The sequence below is a fragment of the Ixodes scapularis genome, unplaced genomic scaffold (genome assembly GCF_016920785.2).
Source record: "Ixodes scapularis isolate PalLabHiFi unplaced genomic scaffold, ASM1692078v2 PGA_scaffold1__304_contigs__length_218370807, whole genome shotgun sequence".
NCBI lineage: Eukaryota > Metazoa > Arthropoda > Arachnida > Ixodida > Ixodidae > Ixodes > Ixodes scapularis.
The window spans coordinates 14,044,144-14,063,116 of NW_024609846.1; the positions used below are offsets into that span (position 1 = coordinate 14,044,144).

Consider the following 18,973-nt stretch of genomic DNA (forward strand, 5'->3'; position numbering starts at 1 on the left):
GCTGGCCTTGGACACTGAACCCGGATCCAGGTAGCTGGGTGGAACGATCATTACGATTGTTATCGAACCCATGGCGCCAGCTGTTTCAGTTTCTTCTTTAACACATTAGACACACGTAAGCTTAATGCTCAGCTTCTTTAATTATCCGGCAGCGTGCGCCGCCTGGTATTTATGCACCATCATCTTAGACTGAAATTGCTGCAGTAATCGCTCCATGGCCCAAAAGCAAGCAAAACAAATTATACAATTTGTGATGCGATAATTGTTGATGAAACGTTCATTAAAAAATGTTATCGATTTTTTTTCTTTATTTTTTGTATATCGGTTAGAAACCAAAGCGTTCATTTTATAAACATTACATATATGAATTGAAAAACAGTCAAAATAATTAAGTTTCCATTCAGAGAATACGGCAAAGGCGCATTGTATTTTTTTTCTATTTCGTTGCTGAGCCATGACAATTCCATGGTTAATTAGCAAGAGGCAGTTGAGTTGGTTTCTTGCGTTGTTAAAATTTCGCAACTTGGTAGATGGGCGTACGCTGGAAGCTTCTTCACGTGGTAGGTTGCGTACTCTGTCAGCTGCAACTCCCTGTTTATTTCCTTCTAATATTCATTGTGGCCTTTCCTAAATGTCAGTTGTTCACCTCAGTCTTTTATTTTTATTTCTTTGCGCTCGCCTTGAGTAAACCAAAGTTATTTGAAAGACAAGTGCCTCAGGTCACGACATTTAACAATGACAAAACAGACAAACAGTTTCATGTAGAGCTGTTTGCATAAATAAAAGGGAAAAGCGTCCTTAAAGCCCCGCGCCTTTCGAGAGAAGTCGTAAAATGAAAGCCAACGTATTGATCCTGATTATTTTCTACTTAAAACACAACTCCGCATCTTCTCCTCGTTTAACCGGTATGTATCTAGCGTGTGTTAATGAAATGTAATTGAGATGTAGCGCGTTTTCACCACTAGAGTTATGCAAATCATTGTAAAGTTCAAGATTATACTGCTACATTGTGCTTAATATGCTATACTCAACGTATTTCAGCTGGATAGTTTTGTGATCTAGAATGAAGACCCCCAATAGGCCAAGTCGATATGGTAATTTCCTATAAGTATCTCGCAAGCGAGCTGAAGTCAAAATTATTTTCCCTAATTAGGAAAATGTTCTTGACTTACGGTATAAGAGGCCGGCACCATCAAACATTAACACTGGAATTTTGTACATTTTCTAGCTTCGCACATAAATCTATTGTAACATATTGTCACGATGCAAGGCGAATAAATAAGAAATAATTAACTGAAACGAAAGGTTTTATCGGCGAACTCTTGCTAAACAAAATAAAACGCCACCGCCGAGACAGAAGAAAAGCGGGCGGTGATTTGTCCGCGTAATTGTAAGCGAGAGAAAGCGGATCTTCTAGAAGTCCCTGACCAAGCGTTGCTTTTCGGCCCTTCGCGTTTCATTATTCCTCCTTTTAAAAGCGCATCGTCCCAATTCAACGCGAAAGGAAAACAAAAATGACTACAGACCGCTCCATTAGGGTCATAGCAGAGAGGGTAAAAGAAAAAAAAATGCACTCCCCCTCACACCCCGAATGTCGTCGGCTCCGCCGAGTGGGCTGTAGCTAGCGTCCGGCTGGCGTGCAAACCCTGTTTAAAATCGCGTCATTTTGAATATTTCAAGCGCAGATGCGCAGATTTTGGTATGCCAGTCGTCGAGTAATAATATACTAGATAAAGAGACTCACAGGGTTCAATTGCGCTGTTACCTGAGTGCAAATAAAAACAAATAGGGAAAACTGTGTCAGATTGGCCGGTCTCTTTGGCGAAAAGTAAATCCGGTTGCTGTACCTTTTTGACTATACAAAGTTTGTACTAGTGTAGGCCTCCAGGGACCATAAGTGGAAGTCTGAAATAATAAATAAAACGTGCTCTCCTGCGCAATACACGCAGTAGTTTAGGGTAGTACTGCCGGCTGACTCAACTGCTATTTAAGTAACGGAAAAAAGATATGCTAGTTGATCATTTAGCAAAATAGAACAATAGATAGCTATAGGCTGATTTTGGAGTAGCCACAACTATTCTAAGAACGCAAACCACTTCACAACGGCAGCCACGAGCGAGAGTTCGATGTTCGGTAGAGCCCGCCAATACAGCCCAAAGATGGAGAACGGCAACCTCCCAGTTTGTCGCCTGCTAGCGGAGTCGGGCGCGTGCTCTCTCTCTCGTTTTACCCCGCTGAACCCACTGAACTTCTCGGATGTGTGGAGAGGGCGCTGCGGTCGAACAAGATGGTGCCGCCCAGAGAGCGCTAAATGGAATGGTCTATAGTCGGTTACAAGTTAAGAGGGTAGTAGAAGCACCTCCCCTAAGCGTGATGCGCCCGCTTCAGACGCCTTCGCAGTCGAGAAAATAGTTCGCTGAAAACGCCCCTTCCGCTTCAATGGAGGGATATTGACTACAGACAGACCTTGTAGCGGGCGGCAGCTTGCCCCACCTAGCCGGGGCAAATTACTCGTTCCGGAAGGTTGACGTAAAAAGACGGCTTCAGTGCAACGAAAATCTTAACTTTTATAATTAATGCATTTATGGTTGTTGTTTTTAGCGTGATAACCTTCCTACTCAAATTAGGTACATTCCGTATATTTGCTGCGTTTGCTAAAAAAATGCATTTCGGGTTTTGAAAGTTCCTGCGATTCGCGTTTTGAGAAATCCCAAGTCGCCTTTCCTTTTCCGTTATGAATCCCAACGTGGAGACAGCGGAATGCGATTCCTTCGATTCTTCTTCGTCAAGAGAGTCTGGTGGAGTCTCGCCGCCGACGCCAAGGCGCTTCTACAAGAAGCATAAGAGCGGCGATGTCCTCAACCGAGTTGCACGGCAGCTGATAATGAACGCGTACGTTTTGGTGCGACACGAACCGCCCGCCAAGCCTGGCCTCACTGTAGAGGAGTCCTGCATCAAAGTCAGAAAACTGCTTGGCATTGGCATTGGCAACTCGAGATTAGGAAGCAGGCGAAAGAAACCGAGGGACAAGTTGTGACACCTTCTCGGAAGCGCCCAGCAAGTGCAGGCAAGAGGCGGCGTAAAGTCAGGTACGGCGATTTCACGTTGTGCGCGCTGAGATCGTGCGTGTACCGTTTCTTTCGACGAAACGAGGTCCCCATGGTCAAGAAGATAACGGCCGAATTCTTCGCGAGCACTGAACTTCACTCGTTGAAGGCTTGGACTGTGCGTCCCCTTCTCCACGACATCGGATTCAAGCATGACAAGAGGAAACCAAACTCGCGGTTGATTGAACGAGAAGACATAGTCGCCTGGCAGCAGAAGTACCTGCATGAGATCGCACGTCACTGACAAGATGGTCGGAAGATCTTCTACTTGAAAGAGACGTGGGTGACGGCAGGGCACACTGTCTCAAGGGTGTGGTTAGACACAACCGTGGCCTCGTCTCACGAAGCCTTCATCCGTGGTCTCTCGACTAGCCTCAGGCAGCCATTGGGGAAGGGCCAGCCTCTTATTGTCACCCACATCGGCAGCGATGAAGGCTTCGTCGACGGCTGCCTGGTCGTGTTCCGTGAACAAGAGACCGGTAAATACCACGAGGAAATGTATGACGCCCGCTTCGAGAAGTGGTTCGACGGTGTCCTCGACAAACTACCGACAGGAAGCATTTTCGTCATGGACAACCCTTCTTACCATTCACGGCGGTTGGAAGCAGTGCCGACGACGAGTTCCCGGAAGGACGACATCCGACAGTGGCTGACGCCTAAAAAAATTTCATGGGACCCCAAGACGGTGAAGAAGCAGCTGCTTGACATTGTGGCCTTGTTGAAGCCACGGCACCTAAAGTATCGTGTGGACACTGCTGCCAAGACGGCTGGCTGCACTGTGGTCAGGCTCCCACCGTATCACTGCGAGTTCAACCCCATTGAACTGATATGGGCGCAGATAAAGAACGGCGTTGCTGGCCCAAACACGACGTTCAAGATTGTCGACGTGGGGAGACTTCTCAACGAAGAAGTTGACAAGGTAACCACTGAAAACTGGATTAATGCTGTCAGGCACGTTATTGACATTGAAGCAACGTTCCGACGAGGCGGTTCCACAATTGCCCTCATCCAGCCCATCGTCATCTAGCTGGATGGAAAGGACACCCCATTTGAGAATGACCTGTCTGGTGTCGAGCCCCTTGACGAAGCTTAAGGCCACCATTATGGAGAAAGGGTGGAACATCTCGGAACACAAAACAGTCCTTTTAAGGACCACTTATATGCTTTAAAATCGGATTGTTGTTCTTGACCACCACTAACCTCCCGTGTCTCATGTTGTCATGCTTATCTGCTCGTTGCCGTATAGCATTTCGATATGCAGCCACCAGAAAACTTTTTTTATTTTTGTTGCGATAATGTCTAAGCTGGTCTATACATTGCACTGTGCCATAAATCACCAGTATAGATTTCAACTTCACAAAAACAAAAGTTTGCAGCCCATCTACGGCAAAGACATCAGATGCCATATTGACCCTTTCCGCTGTCTAAACATCTTTGCTACGCAACAAATATAATTTTTATTGCAAATAAGATATTTTTGTTTGTCTAAGAAAAACGACACAACAGATCACTGCCAGTGCTCTGTTTTAAAGCATGAATGGAACGTCCGTGGCCGTTTACATGACTGAGGCCTCTGGAAAAAACAAAATCATGTGTTAGCACAGCGGAGAGCGAAATCGCAGTACCAGTGCTCTGTTTCGAAGTCTAAAGGGAACGCCTATGGTTATTCACATGACCGAGGCCCCTCTGAAAACAACGATAATGTGTGTCAGCAGTGTGGGCAGCTAACCCTTACTGCCAGTGATCTGTTCCGAAGTATACACTGGACGTTGGTGGCCGTTCACACGACCGAGGCCACTCTGAGTACAACAGTAATGTGCGTCAGCACTGTGGGCAGCCAACTCTAACTGCCAATGATATGTTTCGAAGCATAAACTGGACGTCGGTCCCCATTCACACGACCGAGGCCACTCTGAGAATAACAATAACGTGCGTCAGGACTGCGGGCAGCTAGCTCTAACTGCCAATGATCTGTTTCGAAGCATAAACTGGACGCCGGTGGCCATTCACGTGACCAAGGCCACTCTGAGAATAACAGTAATGTGGTCAGCACTGTGGGCAGCCAACTTTAACTGCCAATGATCTGCTTCGAAGCATAAACTGGACGTCGGTGGTCATTCACATGACCGAGGCAAATCTGAGAATAACAATAACGTGCGTCAGCACTGCGGGCAGCTAGCTCTAACTGCCAATGATCTGTTTCGAAACATAAACTGGACGCCGGTGGCGATTCACATGACCAAGGCCACTCTGAGTATAGCAGTAATGTTCATCAGCACTGTGGGCAGCCAACTCTAACTGCCAATGATCTGTTTCGAAGCATAAACTGGACGTCGGTGGCCATTCACATGACTGAGGCCACCCTGGGAATAACAATACCTTGTGTTAGCACAGTGGAGAGCAAAATCCCAGTGCTAGTGCTCCTTTTCGAAGCATAATTGACAGGTCGAAAGTTCCCTTGAAGTCGACGGCCATTATGACTATTGGGTTGCACTTCGGCGAGTTGGCTGACACCTCGTGGTGGATGAGGAGCAGTGAAAGGCTTTTATTATCAACTGGAATCTGCCTCCTCAATAAGAAAGAACCAACATTTTTTAGTGCTGCCCACAACACTTTTACATCAATTGACCTATCACAATCATCACCATCTTTACTTTCATGCTTTTCATGGAACGTTTTAAACAATCCTTTTGGAAGCGACCATCTACCCACAATTTTAGAGAGCGTTTTACCAGTTTCATCGATACCAACCCGCCTTCCACGATGGAAGTTGGAAAGGGCCGACTGGTCTATTTTTGGTCTAGAAGCTACACTTGATCCCTCCTTGTTTCTTCATATGACTCCTGAGGATGCAACGCCTTACGTTACAGAATGCATTATAAATGCTGCTTCTGCTGCAATTCCACAGACCTCAGGAAATCTTCCCCGGAGGTGCAAGCCCTGGTGGAATGAGGAATGTACTTCCACTCGGAAAAGCCAGAACAAGGCGTGGGGAACTTTTCGTCGCTATCCAACTTTCCGTAATTTGATAGAGTTTAGGAAAAAAAAAGCACAAGCTCGGTGGACGCGAAGACGGGCCAAGTGGGCTTCATGGACAAAGTATGTTTCATCCTTAGATAGTTTTGTTACTGCTAACGAAGTATGGGATCGTCTCAAAAAAGTTCGCTGACAGTACCACGCTTTCAGGATTCCACTTTTTCCTTCAATCTCAGCATCTCTAACAGGACAAGCAAACTTCCTCGCAGAACATTTTCAGCATGTCTGCAGCTCTTCCAATTACAGTACGGAGTTTTTAAAGTACCGGTCTACCGCTGGAAGCAGAAAATCGCTATGTCAGGCTTCAACTCTGCTGCATACAATAGACCGTTCACAATGTGTGAACTGGAAGTTGCTCTCAGCCTAAAAAAGCAATCTGGACCTGGGCCAGACAAAATTCACTACGAGATGCTTAAGCACCTGACTCATGAATCTTTGTCCCACCTGTTGTCCTTTTTCAACTACCTATGTGAAGCTGCTGCTTTCCCAGATTCTTGGAGAAGTGCCCATGTTATACCTTTGCTGAAACCTGGAAAAGATCCCTCTCTGGCTACCAGCTACCGCCCCATAGCACTTACAAGCTGCCTGGGGAAAACTTATGAAAGGCTTATAAATCGCCGCCTTATGTTCCTTTTGGAAGAGGAAAACGTTTTTGACACTAAGCAGTGTGGCTTTCGTGCTGGACGGTCCACCATGGACCATCTGGTCCGACTTGAGACCGTCATATGTGAGGCCTTTGTACACCGGCAGCATTGCGTGTTGGTATTTTTTTATCTAGAGAAGGCATATGACACTACGTGGAGGTATGGTATCCTTCGAGATCTATACAACTGTGGAGTGCGTGGCCGTATGCTTCGTTGCTTGCAGAATTTTTTAAGTGAGCGTACATTTCAAGTCCGATTAGGCTCGACTTTATCCAATGTCTTCCTGCAAAAAAATGGTGTCCCCCAAGGCGGAGTCTTAAGTGCCACCTTATTTGCAGTTAAGATAGACAGTCTGACTCAAGTTATACCGTCATCTGTTTCATACTCGCTCTACGTGGATGATGTGCAAATAACGTTTTCGTCCTGCAACCTCTCCAGTTGTGAACAGCAACTGCAGCTCACAATAAACAGAATGACCAAGTGGGCAAATGAAAATGGTTTTAAGTTTTCCCCGGAGAAAACTGTGTGTGTGCCGCTTTCCCTGCGACGAGGTTTGACTTTGGACCCAATCTTTCAATTGAATAACATAGAAATATCTGTGAAGCAGGAACATTAATTTTTAGGCGTGGTCTTCGATAAAAAGCTTACATTCAAGTCTCATTTAAAGGAAGTAAAGCAAAAGTACTGGCGATCCTCAAACATCCTTAAGGTTCTGTCACATATATCTTGGGGGTCTGACAGACGATGCCTCCTACGTTTGTACAATGCTTTAGTTCGGTCATGTCTGGATTATGGAGCGATTGTTTATGGTTCGGCACGACCTTCCACTCTAAAGATGTTGGATCCAATTCATCACCTCGGACTCCGGCTAGCCACTGGGGCATTTCGCACGTCACCCGTATTAAGCTTGTATGTGGACACGCATCAAATGTCTCTGGAAAAACGCCGACAGTACTTGAGCCTGTGTTATTATTACAAAGTGCTTTCGGATCCGAAAAATCCTGCTTATAGTATTTTACAAATTCCTCAGTTCTGTAATTTGTTTGAAAACAAGCCAACGATTGTGCGCCCCCTAGGTCTTCGAGTTCAAAGTATCTGTAGCTCTCTCAACCTCCCTGTCCCTTCCACAAGTGGTGTTAACTTGCTAAAATCTATGGAGAGTATTGCCCCTTGGAACGAGCTACCCGTATGTTGTGACTGGTCTTTTACCAAATACAGTAAGAAGACCGTGGCTCCAGAGTTTCTTCAGCAAGAGTTTCTATCTTTGCAAGAAAGGATATCTAGCGGTTGCGCCGAATACTACACCGACGGATCGAAATCTTTATGTTCCGTTGGTTGCGCAGTTTATTCTAGTGGCTTTGGAAGAGCCGTGCAGCTTGACTCAATGGCAAGCATCTTCACTGCAGAGCTCTATGGTATTTTATTAGCCATTGAGCATATTCTGGATAACAGTGTATTGAACGCAGTAATATTTGTCGATTCACAAAGCTTCTTAGCCGCTATCTCTTCCAGAGTTTCCACAAAGAATGTACTTACACAACATGTTCGTTTTAAAGTACACAGAGCTCTGCGCCTTGGAAGTAATATCACATTTTGCTGGGTACCAAGTCACGTGGGAATTGCAGGGAATGAGAGTGCGGATCGCTTGGCTGCATCTGCCACAGATTTAATAGCATCTTTTGGCCTGCCCTATCAGGATTTTAAACCACTTTTAAAGAAATCTCTTTTAAAGACTTGGCAGCTAGAATGGGACACTGAAACCAACAACAAACTCCACGTGATTAAACCAATGATAGGCATCTGGGAAAGTTCATTTCACAGAAACCGTCGTCTCGAGGTTATGCTTTGTCGCTTGAGAATCGGCCACTCACGTCTGACACATATGTACCTCCTCTGTGGCGAAGAATTTGCACTTTGTGCCCATTGTGGGGAATTACTTACAATTTTACACATTCAATGGGAGTGTAGGTTTTATCATCAACTGCGCGTATCATGTTTTCCTGAACTTTTTAGAGACTATGTACCCTTTCATCCTATGTTTTTACATGGTGACAGTGCTTTAGTTCCACTTAGACGAGTTTTTAATTTTCTTAACAAAACTGGTTATCTACACGAGTTATAAAAATCTTCTGTAGTCTAGCATCTGTTTTGCTGAGTTTTAATAAACATTTTGCTTGGCGCATTATGGCCTCCGTTGCTGCTGCGCCATTAAAACCTTAATCTTACTTACTTACCTGCACATACGCCTGAACTGTGTCGTAACTCGCCACATTGGTTGCACATCTCGTAGCGTTTACTGCAGAGCACGCGCTTCAGAGGTACACCATAGCAGTACATCCACATCGACACTGTCTCGTGTTTCAAGGTTACGATTGCCAAACTGGAGTTGCCCAGATTCCACATGCCAAGTATTGGTGGGTTCTTCGGGTGTCCAAAGGGCCTCCGTCAGTGCCTCTATTGTCAATCTCGGGTCGATGGCGGGGACCCCACCAATCTCGTTATATCGTGCAGCGCGAGGTACGCCGTGATTTCGTAGACGTCGTCGTCGATCTTGATAGACTTACTCTTCCAGCACCCTATGTCCGGGGAGCTGAAAATCAGGGTGCCTTTCTTATCGCTAGCAGTCAGCACGTCCTCTCCTTGCCCTTAACCAACGGAATTTGCGCTGCATTGCGCACCGCCGCACTCAGCCTGTCAATCGGAACTTTTGCGAGCGCCAGCCCGTTCTTCGGCCAAATAATTATCTTGTAGTCGTTCGCCGGTAATCGCGGGAGATGCCACGCCATTGAACGCTCCGCCATCTTCTGCCCAGCTTCTTACACGCGGCATTCGCCTCCCCTGCCATCTTCTTGTCCTCCCTGAAATCGGCTCCGCGATCAACCCTCGCGTCGCCATTTGGGCTTCCTCGCCGTTCGCCTCTCGCAAGGTCCTGCAGCTCTCTCACATGTTTTCCCACTTTCGTGATCGAATCCGCGCTTCTCAATTCTTCGCGGGTAATTTCGGTACCGTCTACAGTCTCCTGCATGGTCATTGTGCCTTCACTGCGGGGTTCCGAAGCGAGCACCGAGGGCTTCGGCCGTCGACGAGCCGCCGCGTTCGTTTACCGCTAGCGTTAGGCTTACCTAGGCGGGACACTCGGGCAACACAAATATGACTGTAAAATCTTCAAAAGTCCACTTACAGTAGTAAAATAGTTTTCCAGATGATTCTTGTGACTTCCGACAGGAGGTCGTAAACATCATTTCCACAAATCAGCACAATTGCCACCAGACAAAGCAACTTTACACGGATCCGACGTGAGCCACAATCACACACGCTGGACACGTCGTCGCTTTCATCTACGGCGAGATGAAATAAACATGCAGCGTCACAGGCCTAACGCGCGTAGAACGGCTTGAGTTGGACAACCTGGACCACTCTGGGTCGTGGCTGGTGGCGTCCTGAAGGTCGGGTTCCGTCGGAAAGCACCTCGTAGTTCAAGTCGCCAATGCGGCAAATGAGGTTTTTAGAGATTGAAGTAGCGTTTTAATTTTCTCGGAGAGGGCGCGGTGGCGAATGGCCATCCACACTCACAGCCTGTCTCCGGGCTGGAACTCCACATCGCGGCAACGAAGGTTGTATCAGCCAGCGTCCACACGTTGTTGGTCCTTTATCCAATAGCAGGCAAGCTGGTGTACCCCTTCTGCCCGTTCGGTGACCAGCTGGGCGTCGTCGGTACCGTCGCCCGTCGGGTCCTAGGGCAGCATGGCGTCGAGCATTGTCGTCACCTTCCTCCCGCGCACCAGGTGAAAAGGTGGCAACACCTTATCCCATGTCTTGTGTTCTACGTACACGTATATATCGAGATCATGTCGGCAATGGTATTGATTAGTCGCTGCGTCAGCCCGTTGATCTGCGGCTGGTATGCCGTGATTCGGCGGTGGTCGATGTGGCTCAGGCGGCGTATCCCTTGTGTCAATTGCGCCATGAAGGACGAGCCTCGGTCTGTAATCATGAATTGGGTAGCGCCGTGTCGGACGACCATACACACAACGAAGAACATGGCTTCTTTCAAAGCGGTTCCCGACAGGAGTGCATTCCCCTCGTCGTGCCGGATGAGATACTCAGTTGCCACAATTATCCAACAGAATCGCTGCCGCGACGGTGGAAAAGGTCCAAGTATATCCCTTCCAATCTGCTAGAACGGTGTAGTCGGGGGCGCGATCGGCTGCAGGAGGCTTGCCGGCTTTGACGGCGGTTTCTTCCGTCACTGGTACTCGTGGCACAACCGTGTGTAGAGGCGGGCAGTCATTGGACGCTTTGGCCAAAAGTACCTCTCTCGGATACTTGCGAGTGTCCTGCTGTAGCCAAGGTGACCAGATGTCGGGTCATTGTGGCAGGCTTGGAAGATTTCTGCTCGAAGACTTGTAAGGGTTACGTCGAGTTACTCTCTTCGAAGTCCTCTTTGTAGAGAATACCTTTCCAGTCGAAAAATGTTGGCAGGGCACGTGAAAAGGCTCGGACAATCGTTCGCCTGGTTTCTTCAAGTGATCGATCAGTTCGCGAGGTACAGGATTGTCCTGTTGCAGCGCTGCCATGTCTTTAACACTCACTACGTCAAGAAAGCGATCCTCGTCATCGTCATCTTTGGCGCAGACTGTAGCTGACTCGACGGGGGCTCTGGAAGGCAGTCGGCGCCGCTGTATGTTCGCCCTTACTTGTAGACCACGGTCACGTCGTACTCTTGCAGTCGTAGGCTTCATCGAGCGAAGTGTAGGGGAGGAATTTTATTACGGCCCAGACATTGGCTAGGCATTCCTTCTCGGTCGTCGAGTAATTTCGTTCCGCGTTCGACAACGCCCGTCCAGTGATAACGATCACACTATCGGTACCCTCTTGTCGTTGAACCAGTACTGCGCCAAGTCCTGCATTGCTGGCGTCCGTGTGGACTTTTGTTTTGACCGATTGGACGAAGTGGCCGAGAATCGGTGGCGACTGCAGTCGTTTCTTTAGCTCGTCAGATCCCCAGTGTTGCTCTTGTCCCCGTTCGAAGCTCACGCCGTCTTTTGTGAGGTGCGTGATTGGTGCAGAAAGCTTGGCGAAATCCCCAACGACGCCCCGGTAGAACGCGCAAAGTCCCAGGAATCTTTGAACGGCCTTTTCGTTGGTGGCAAGTGGAGATGCTACTACGGCGCGAGTCTTCTCAGTGTAAGGAAAAACACCTTCGTTGCTCATAATCTGACCTAGAAACTTCAGTTCGCCGTAGGAAAACCGGCACTTTTTCGGGTTGAGGGTGAGCCTGGCGGTCCTTATTTCTTGAAGAACGGCTCGAAAGCGCCGAAAGTGCTCGTGAAAGTTAACCGAGAATACCACGGCGTCGACGAGGTAAATGAGAGAACTCTCGCCTTTGAGGTCTGCCAGTGCGGTCTCCATGACACGTTGAAAGGTTGCTGGCGCCGTGCACAATCCGAAGGGCATCACCTCGAACTCGCAGAGTCCATCGGGCGTGATGAAGGCAGTCTTCTCTCGGTCCCGTTCGTCGAACTTCGATCTGCCAGTAGCCACTCTTCAAGTCCATCGACGATAAGTATCAGAAGTGGCACAGCCGGTCAACTGTGTCGTCGATGTGCCGGAGCGAATACACGTCTTTTGTCACCGCATTGAGCCGCCTGTATTCTACGCAGAATCTAAGCCTTCCGTCCTTCTTTTTCACAAGAACGACTGGTGAGGCCCACGGGCTGCTTGAAAGCTGCGTGATGTCTTCGTTGAGCATCTCTTGTACTTGTTCATGAATGGCCTTTCTTTCCTTTCGGGAGTCCCGGTGCAGTGGCCGATGCACAAGGAGCGCATCGTCGTTTGTAACTACGCTATGTTTCGCAATACTTTGGTGCTCTTTCAACTGAATAGCAGAGCAGTCGCGGAATTTGGCAAGGAGGTCTCTGAGCTCTCGCCGTTCCGTGCAACTCAGCTTGAGATTAATGTCGAGCTGCGGCAGTGGTATACTGCACGGGTGAGATGGCGAGGGCTCATTGGAGGTCGCGGCAAATTGGGCGACGTTCCGGATATTGTCGACGTGTCCTACAGCGGCACATTTCGTGAGGTGCTGTGCCTCCTGTCGGAGGTACGTCACGAGGACTAGAGTGCGTTCATCCTGCAGCTCTGTTACCGCCCCTTGCAACGCCTATTCCTCTCCACAGAAGCAGTTGGACGTCTCCTTCCAGAAGAAGTTTTCCGCAGTCGACAGCATCGGTCACGACGGGCACAAGAACACTCGACCGTGGCACTCCGTTCACGTTGTCCGCAATGACTCAGACGGCGGCCGGCGTCGTTTCGGATCCCCCCGATTGTAGGACGGGCTTTCGCAGCTTAAACTTGTTTGCTGCAAGGTCAATCACGACACCGTACCCACACAAGAAATCCCCGCCCAGACATACGTCTCTCGCACAATCCTGAAAGACTATGATCTTGACTGGACAGGTTTTTATAAATTTCGACGCTTGCAGTGCACCTCTCCCCAACAGGAGTGATGAAGTGTCCTCCGGCAGTGCGTATTTGCCTGCCGACCCACGGTATCGTGACTTTCCGAAGGCGACGAGACAGCTTCCGACTGAAAACTGTATAATCTGCTCCAATGTCCACGAGTGCCGACGCGTTGTTGCCGTCGATAGCAACGGTGAGGTTGTTGGGCACCGTTGCAGAATCGTCGTTTAGATGCTTGTCGTCCCTAGAGTAAGGGCCCTCCGACGTTCATTGATGATCTTACCGCAGGACGTCTTTGGCAACTCCATCTCAAAGGGTTGCCGCGATTAGCTTCCCGGCGAGGCATAGTTGACAGGCTTTCCCAGCGGGACCTAGGAAAAGGCGATGCAGGGCTTCGTGGTGAAGGCGAGCGATATATTCGGCGAGGAGACAGCTCAAAAGATGTCAAGTGGCGTAGGTAGTGTTCAATGTCTTGAGGTCTCTCCCCATAGCGTGGTCGAAGGTCACTTTGCGCAAACCCTCAAAGACCCAGCTGACAGTAGGGGCATCTTCCGTAACATCGTCGGCTTCGAAGCAATTGAACAAAGCGGGCGTCGGTCGGCCGTTCGGCACACGTTGGTTTTTCTCGGCGAGGGATGTTTCGGCGGACGTGCTGGACTTCTTTTTGGCGTCGAGGTTACTGCGGCGTTGGATTGTCCCGTCGAGATGGCGCCTGGCTTTAACGGGGAGCAGGCGTCGGTCGTGGGGTCACGGCGGCGTAGGTCAGCGTCGGCTCCCCTAGCGCCCCCATGGTTACGGGAATCTCTGGTCGGAGCGACCGGTCCATTTCCTCGCGAAAAGCCTCAGCGATGGAGAGGGATGCCGGAGGACTAGCCGCAGGCAGCAACTTTCGAAGCTCCTCCCGGACGACGTCGCGGATAACCTCACGGATTTTCCGGGTACTCGCACCGATGTCGTCGCTAAGCAGCGTGGAGGCAATGACGCCTTAATGTCGTTGAGTAGTAGGAGGCGCGTGCTTGGAGGACGCGCTCTGTGTTCATTGCCTCTCTGACAAAAGCTACGACTGTCGCCTGCGGGTTTGCGGACGAGGCCTGCAAATATGTCGTACCTGACCCCGCACATAAGGACAAGCAGATTCTTGTTGTCTGTGGCTTTTCGGTCGGCACGTGCGCTCAGTCGCACGCCATCTCGAACGAAGCTGGTGACGCTTTCGTTGGGGCCATGTGTTTTCGTTTGAAGGAGGTCCTCGGCACTCTCCCATCGCTGCTGATTGACGAACGTCCGTCGGAGCTCTCCTTTCACCTGGTCCCTTGACGTAATTGAGGTTTCATGATTCTCAAAGCAGTGTTGCGCCGTGCCCTATATGGTAAACTAGTCGTTCTGCAGGCATTGCTCCGGTGTCCACCCATTATGCCGGGCCGTTTGCTCGTACTGCTTGATCCAGTCCTTCATGTCTTCGTAGAGGTTGAAGTGTAAGGGCGTCGGCGAAGGGGGGCGGGGGGATCGTACGCGTACGAGGGGGGGCAGGCAGGTAAACGACACGGTAGGCAACAGCGGGAGTCTTTTTTTGCAAGCCCAGTGGGCTCATTGATGCTTTCGTCGACTTATTCTTCTGTAATAAGTTCACGAATCCGTTAGAAGTCTAAATTCTGGGCGGGGTCACCTTTGGTGTGGCTGCTTGCTTAGGACTCGGTAGTCTGCACGGAGGGTCTTATTGAGTCCGGGACTCGGCTTGCGCAGCGAGACCTCGGAGAGGCGTCCTTCATGGGTTTCGGTACTCGCCCCTCCGCCAGAAACGTCACAAGGTAATGCGGAGGATTAATATTTAATTATGTTCCTCGCGTCTTTTCTTTTTTTACAAAACAAGTTTATCGTCAGCTACACTTTTTTAGTGATCTATGCAGAATATCAGTGACTAAGAATTATGCTTGCTACACATCCCAAAGAGTTTCCGAAGCTCAGTTTCTGAAAGCAGGAAAAAAGCGCTCTACTTTAGAAATAGCTCATAGATAGGGTTTGGAGTTTTCGGTTTAAACCAATAAAAACCGATAAAAGTACGCCGAATCCATTTTCGGAAATTCGGTTTTAACCGAAAAAGGTCAGTTTGTAGGTTCGCCATTTTCGACTTAAACCAATAAAAGCCGATAACAGTACGTCGAATTCATTTGCTAAAATTCAGTTTTAACCGGAAAAGGTCACTGACCTTCCAGTCGTGCCGCAGAGCCGTGGCGAAAAAGTGGAACGACAGTGCCGACGGAAACGTGTCCGAATGTATGGGATACACGGATGCCATCATGACCTTATGGTTTAATGTGTGCATCATCGATCAGAACGTAAAGTCCGAAATGCCCCATGACTTCGCCATGTATGAGCCTGTTTTCAAACTCGTCGTAAGGAAGACTGGATGCGAGCTCTGCATGTTGTGTTGTGCTTCAAAACGTCCCACCGTGTCTCTTTTGGCGGTCACAACTGGTTGATTGGCCGATTTTCGCTCAGCCAGCGCTTCATCTCCTCAGCCCGCCAGTGTCCAGTGTTAGCGTTGAGAGGGCATTCTCGAAGCTCAGGGTCACATTAACAAAAAGGAAAATGTGCGGATCAACGAAGAAAACCTGAGAAACTACATGTGTGTACTATAATAAGATCACGTAATCCCGATGTACAGAAGGTAAAGTTCAATCTTTCTTGGGCAATCTTTCTTGGGCAAAATAAATCGACACTTCATTTGGCAAAGGTGTGCAACTGTAAAAGAAACAAGAAAAAGACGGAAGTACAAACAAGTCAGATATGAACCATATCTGACTTGTTTGTACTTCCGTCTTTTTCTTGTTTCTTTTACAGTTGCACACCTTTGCCAAATGAAGTGTTGATTTATTTTTCAATGTATCTGTGCAGTTATTGTGATCATAAATATCAAAGCTACAAGGATCGTCTGATCCGGTGTCCGTTAGTGTTTACTTTAATTCACCAAAAGAAGCCGATCAACTTTTTTGGGCATACATATACACCAAAAAAAACCGATACTTGAATTTTAAAATAAACACCGAAAAAGTATGGCGAATTTGGATATAAAAGAAACCGAAAAACGCGGAACCCTACTCATAGACCAGTAGAATAGATAAATGGGCTATAGTTGGTACATTACTGAATGGAATGTGCCGAATAAACAAGGACGAAGAAGGGGACAGATACGAGGCGCACTCTCAACTGTAGATTTATTGAAACAAATATTGACTGTTATCTGGGTGTTGGCTCAAAAAGAAAGAAAAAAACCTCTTTATGTGTTAAGTGCAGTGACGGCGCACTAATACACAAACTCTCCCCTTGCTTTCTTATACGGAATGCCTGATGTATTTCTTGAGCTGTTTTTTAGCGTATCTGCCCAGAACTGTTTTTTTTTTTGCAATTCCGGGCCACATGGGCACCAATCACAATGCACCGCAAGATTGCCCGACGGGGACTGCTTAACTGACCAGGCATGTTCCCTGGCCCTCTCATTTCCACAACGGCCCCTTTGGCCCACATACGATTTCCCGGAACTCTTTTGTATGTGACATACCACTGACGTTGCACACTCCATGTATTTTCTTAGCGTGCTTCTTTTGACACACTTTACCCTCTCCCTTTTCGTTGTTTATTTTTGAACATAGATCAGACAGCTTGTATGGCTTTGAAACCACCCCTTGTACTTAAAATGAGCCGCTACTTTTTTAGATAGTGAGGTAGATTGTGAATGTTAGAAACCACCGCCGGTCTTGTTAGTTGTCTGGAAGGAATGTGACCGACATCTTTTTTCTTCATCTTGGAAACAAGGTTATCCGTTACTTCTCCCAAGGAGTGATCGGGGTACCCTCCGTGTTTTAGACGATTCACCTGCGTGAGGAAGCCTTCATCCGCGACATGTTGGCATGATTTTGCCAGCCAGGCTCACATTAGGCACGATGCGGTTCCCCTTTTAGCGAGTATGGATTGCGTAGAATTGAAGGACAGAACCCCAGTATTCTTTAGTGTCAAGAGCCTCAATGTAAACTCTCCGTTTAGAGCGATCGTAAAGAAAGGGAATCGTGGCAAAAAGAAGAGGGGAAGCTTCCTCAGTAGGAAGTTGGCCGCCCTTGAATTGAGTGAGCCGATCCTGGTGCGGAACTCGGAGGCTGTCATAGAATTTTTGCCTTAGGGCGACCAGTCCTACGGCGGAGGCTTTTCTATTGACGTGGAGGACCCTTTTTATTCCATCCCGCATGACAAGCTTTTCCCAGCAGTAAAAAAGTGCATTAAAGAAAACGATGAAATAAGCTTTAGAAATTCAAGCGGAGTAAGTGTGGTGTCTTTTTTAGAGTTACTAGAATGCTACCTTAACTCAACCTTGGTGTCCTTTGGGGATGGTGTTTACGTTCAAAAGCGAGGCATATGTATTGGCTCGCGTGTTGCGCCAGTGCTCTGCGATATATGTTTGGCTGACTGTGATAAGGGAATGCGTAAGGATATCGAAAGATTGGGGTAATTCAGAATCTGTCTGTATGTGGTTGATTTCTTGGTGCTTGCGCCAAAGTCTGTTATTCTTAGTATAGACTTAATCAACAATGTGTTGGATTGTTTTAACTCGAATTCACATGGATTGACATTCACCCTTGTAACAACGACAAAAGTAAGGCTGCATTTTTTTTCCTTTTGATTTGAGCTTTAATTTTGAAGGTGACGATGTCTGTTGTAAATATCATCCACAAACTAAGAAAGTGGTTCTGGCCTTCAATTCTGCCCAATCCAAACTCGTTAAAAAGGGGAACCGCATCGTGCCTAATGAGAGCCTCGCTGGCAAAATCATGCCGCCATGTTGCGGATGAAAGCTTCCTCACCCAGGTGAATCGTCTAAAACGCGGATGGAACCCCGATCGCTTTTTTGGGCTAAGTAGCGGATAACCTTGTTTCTAAGATGAAGAAAAAGGTGACGATAAAAATTCCTTCCAGACAAGTAACAAGACCGGCGGTGATTCCTTACATTCACTATCTATCTCACAATCTAAAAAAGTGACGGCTCGTTTTGAAGCACCAGTGGTTGCTTCAGCGCCATACAAGCTTTCTGATCTATGTTCAAAAATAAAGAACGAAAAGAAAGAGGATAAATTGTCTAAAAAAATAAGCTAAGCAATACGTGGAGTGCGCAACGTCAGTGGTATATAACATAGCAATGAGTTCCGGGAAATCGAACGTGGGCCAAACGGGGCGTTGCAGAAATGAGAGGGCCAGGGAACATGCCTGGTCAGTTAAACAGTCCCCGTCGGGCAATCTTGCAGTGCATTGTGATAGGTTCCATGTGGCCCGGAATTGGAAAAAAGCAACACTTCTGGGCAGATACGCTAATAAAACAGCTCGAGAAATACATGAGGCATTCTGTATAAGAAAGCAAGGGGACAGTCCGTGTATTAGTGCGCCGTCACTGCACTTAACAGATAAAGACACCCAGATAGACGGTATTAACAGTCAAAGTTTGTTTAAATAAAACTTCAGTTGAGAGTGCGCTTCGTCCCTGTTCCCTTATTTAACGTTGTTTATTCGGCGCTTTCCATTCAGTCACTCATAGACTGACTTTGCAACGCATAGTCTGAGGTAACTAGCCGCTGCAACAAAATTTATTGATTACTACATGTTAGCAGAATCATCTCCTCCTGCGGCTTGCTGCATATGCTCACATTATTCTTGGTTCACTGAATTCCGTCGAAACGGCCGTTGCAA

General features: G+C 47.8%; 1 pseudogene; it reads left to right on the forward strand.

Annotated features, from left to right (window-relative positions):
* Positions 1 to 832: 832 nt before the first annotated feature.
* The window catches only part of LOC115329806, a 38,842-nt pseudogene continuing 20,701 nt past the window's right edge, over positions 833 to 18,973 (forward strand).